We start from the raw sequence: 4271 nt of genomic DNA, 5'->3' as shown, positions 1-4271 counted from the left end.
TGGTGAAGAGAAAGATGGGATTTGATAGGTGAAGGGTTTTTTGGGGAAGAGGTGTTGAGGTGATTGGTGAATGGGTGAAGAAGAGAGAGAGTGGTAGGGTAGGTGGGGATCCTGTGGGGTCCACAGATCCTGAGGTGTCAAGGAAAAGTCATCCCTGCACAAAATGGCATGCAAAAATGCGTTTCTGGCCAATTCTGGCGTTAAACGCCGGGCTGGTGCCCATTTCTGGCGTTTAACGCCAAGTGCTTGCCTTTTTCTGGCGTTTAACGCCAGTCTGGTGCCCCTTTCTGGCGTTAAACGCCCAGAATGGTGCCAGACTGGGCGTTAAACGCCCAACTGCTAGCCTTACTGGCGTTAAACGCCAGTAGGTTCTTCCTCCAGGGTGTGTTGTTTTTCTTCCTATTTTTCTTTCTGTTTTTGCTTTTTCAATTGATTTTGTGACTTCTCATGATCATCAACCTACAGAAAACATAAAATAACAAAAGAGAATAGATAAAATATAACATTGGGTTGCCTCCCAACAAGCGCTTCTTTAATGTCATTAGCTTGACAGTGGGCTCTCATGGAGCCTCACAGATACTCAGAGCAATGTTGGAACCTCCCAACACCAAACTTAGAGTTTGAATGTGGGGGTTCAACACCAAACCTAGAAGTTGGTTGTGGCCTCCCAACACCAAACTTAGAGTTTGACTGTGGGGGCTCTGTTTGGCTCTGTTTTGAGAGAAGCTCTTCATGCTTCCTCTCCATGGTGACAGAGGGATATCCTTGAGCCTTAAACACCAAGGATTCTTCATTCACTTGAATGATCAATTCTCCTCTATCAACATCAATCACAGCCTTTGCTGTGGCTAGGAAAGGTCTGCCAAGGATGATGGATTCATCCATGCACTTCCCAGTCTCTAGGACTATGAAATCAGTAGGGATGTAATGGTCTTCAACCTTTACCAGAATATCCTCCACAAGTCCATAAGCTTGTTTTCTTGAGTTGTCTGCCATCTCTAGTGAGATTTTTGCAGCTTGCACCTCAAAGATCCCTAGCTTCTCCATTACAGAGAGAGGCATGAGGTTTACACTTGACCCTAAGTCACATAAGGCCTTCTTGAAGGTCATGGTGCCAATGGTACAAGGTATTGAGAACTTCCCAGGATCCTGTCTCGTTTGAGGTAATTTCTGCCTAGACAAGTCATCCAGTTCTTTGGTGAGCAAAGGGGGTTCATCTTCCCAAGTCTCATTTCCAAATAACTTGTCATTTAGCTTCATGATTGCTCCAAGGTATTTAGCAACTTTTGCTTCAGTGACATACTCATCCTCTTCAGAGGAAGAATACTCATCAGAGCTCATGAATGGCAGAAGTAAGTCCAATGGAATCTCTATGGTCTCGTTTTGAGCCTCAGATTCCCATGGTTCCTCTTTGGGGAACTCATTGGAGGCCAGTGGACGTCCATTGAGGTCTTCCTCAGTGGTGTTCACTGCCTCTCCCTCCTCTCCAAATTCGGCCATGTTGATGGCCTTGCACTCTCCTTTTGGATTTTCTTCTGTATTGCTTGGGAGAGTACTAGGAGGGAGTTCAGTAATTTTCTTGCTCAGATGACCCACTTGTCCCTCCAAATTTCTAATGGAGGACCTTGTTTCAGTCATGAAACTTTGAGTGGTTTTGATTAGATCAGAGACCATGGTTGCTAAGTCAGAGTGGTTCTGCTTAGAACTCTCTGTCTGTTGCTGAGAAGATGATGGAAAAGGCTTGCCATTGCTAAACCTGTTTCTTCCACCATTATTGTTGTTGAAACCTTGTTGAGGTCTCTGTTGATCCTTCCATGAGAGATTTGGATGATTTCTCCATGAAGGATTATAGGTGTTTCCATAGGGTTCTCCCATGTAATTCACCTCTTCCATTGAAGGGTTCTCAGGATCATAAGCTTCTTCTTCAGATGAAGCTTCCTTAGTACTGCTTGGTGCATTTTGCATTCCAGACAGACTTTGAGAAATCATATTGACCTGTTGAGTCAATATTTTGTTCTGAGCCAATACGGCATTCAGAGTGTCAATCTCAAGAACTCTTTTCTTCTGACTAGTCCCATTGTTCACAGGATTCCTTTCAGAAGTGTACATGAATTGGTTATTTGCAACCATTTCAATTAGTTCTTGAGCTTCTGTAGGCGTCTTCTTCAGATGAAGAGATCCTCCAGCAAAGCTATCCAAAGACATCTTGGATAGTTCAGAGAGACCATCATAGAAAATTCCTATGATGCTCCATTCAGAAAGCATATCAGAGGGACACTTTTTGATTAATTGTTTGTATCTTTCCCAAGCTTCATAGAGGGATTCTCCTTCCTTCTGTCTGAAGGTTTGGACTTCCACTCTAAGCTTACTCAATTTTTTGAGGTGGAAAGAACTTTGCCAAGAAGGCATTGACTAGCTTTTCCCAAGAGTTCAGGCTTTCTTTAGGTTGTGAGTCCAACCATGTCCTAGCTCTGTCTCTTACAGCAAAAGGGAATAGCATAAGTCTGTAGACCTCAGGGTCAACACCATTAGTCTTGACAGTGTCACAGATTTGCAAGAATTCAGCTAAAAACTGATGAGGATCTTCCAATGGAAGTCCATGGAACTTGCAATTCTGTTGCATTAGAGAAACTAATTGAGGCTTAAGCTCAAAGTTGTTTGCTCCAATGGCAGGGATAGAGATGCTTCTCCCATAGAAATCGGGAGTAGGTGCAGTAAAGTCACCCAGCACCTTCCTTGCATTGTTGGCATTGTTGTTGTTTTTGGCTGCCATGTGTTCTTCTTCTTTGAAGATTTCTGTTAGGTCCTCTACAGAGAATTGTGCCTTAGCTTCTCTTAATTTTCGCTTCAAGGTCCTTTCAGGTTCAGGATCAGCCTCAACAAGAATGCTTTTGTCCTTGCTCCTGCTCATAAGAAAGAAAAGAGAACAAGAAAATGTGGAATCCTTTATGTTACAGTATAGAGATTCCTTGAGGTGTCAGTGGAAAGGAAAAATAGAAGGCAGAGGTAGAAAATTCGAACTTATCAATAGAGATGGAGTTCGAATTGTGCATTAAGGAATGGTGTTAGTCCATAAATAGAAGGATGTGAGAAGAAGGGAAGTAGTATTCGAAAATTAAGTAAAGGATTTTGAAAACATTTTGAAAAACACTAATTGATTTTCGAAAACCATGATTGAGAAAGAAGTGAAGTGATTTTTGAAAAAGATTTTGAATTTAGAAATAAAAAAGATTTAATTGAAAACTATTTTAAAAAAAAAGATGTGATTAAGAAGATGTGATTGGTTTTAAAAAGATGTGATTGAGAAGACATGATTTGAAAAACATTTAAAAAAAAAGATTTGATTTCAAAAATTAATGACTTGGCTAACAAGAAAAGATATGATTCAAACATTAAACCTTTCTCAACAGAAAAGGTAACATACTTGAAATGTTGAATCAAATCATTGGTTGATAGCAAGTATCTTTGAAAAGGGAAAGAAATTGATTTTAAAAAAGATTTGATTAAAAAAAATTTGATTTGAAAAAGATTTGATTTTGAAAAACTTTGAAAACTTGAAAAAAATTGATTTGAAAACAAAATCTTCCCTCTTGTGCCATCCTGGCGTTAAACGCCCAGAATGGTATCCATTCTGGCGTTTAACACCCAAAATGCTACCCTTTTGGGCGTTAAACGCCCAGCCAGGCACCCTGGCTGGCGTTTAAACGCCAGTCTGTCCTTCTTCACTGGGCGTTTTGAACGCCCAGCTTTTTCTGTGTAATTCCTCTGCTGCATGTTCTGAATCTTCAGTTCCCTGTACTATTGACTTGAAAATAGAACCAAGATCAAATAAACAATGCATGCAAGACACCAAACTTAAAATAAGACACTAGACTCAAACAAGAAACCTACAATATTTTTGGTTTTTTTTTTATTTTGTAAAATTTTTTTGTGCTTTTTTTTTTTGAAAATTAAGTTTGAAAAGAAAATAAAGATATCAAAATTCTTAATGAGAATTCCAGGAATCATAGCCAGCCAAGCTTTCAAAGAAAGCTCCGGTCCAAAACACTAGACATGGCCAATGGCCAGCCAAGCCTTAGCAGATCACTGCTCCAATAGCAAGATTGATGGAAATCAACAAGCTCTTGTGATGATAAGTTGAAACCTCGGTCCAATAGAATTAGACATGGCTTCACAGCCAGCCAGACTTCAACAGATCATCATGAAACACTAGAATTCATTCTTAAGAACTCTGAAAAAAAAATACCTAATCTAAGCAACAAGATGAACCG

At 40.1% G+C, this 4271-nt stretch overlaps 1 non-coding gene across 1 annotated transcript; it reads left to right on the top strand.

The window, feature by feature from the left end:
- The first annotated feature begins 2259 nt into the window (after positions 1 to 2259).
- Positions 2260 to 2367, top strand: LOC112716783 (small nucleolar RNA R71). Its single transcript, XR_003160468.1, has one exon. It is a non-coding gene; the product is annotated as a small nucleolar RNA R71 (small nucleolar RNA).
- Positions 2368 to 4271: the final 1904 nt, after the last annotated feature.

Source organism: Arachis hypogaea, chromosome 1 (assembly GCF_003086295.3).
Source record: "Arachis hypogaea cultivar Tifrunner chromosome 1, arahy.Tifrunner.gnm2.J5K5, whole genome shotgun sequence".
Lineage (NCBI taxonomy): Eukaryota > Viridiplantae > Streptophyta > Magnoliopsida > Fabales > Fabaceae > Arachis > Arachis hypogaea.
This window is presented reverse-complemented; position numbering and strand designations above follow the sequence as displayed.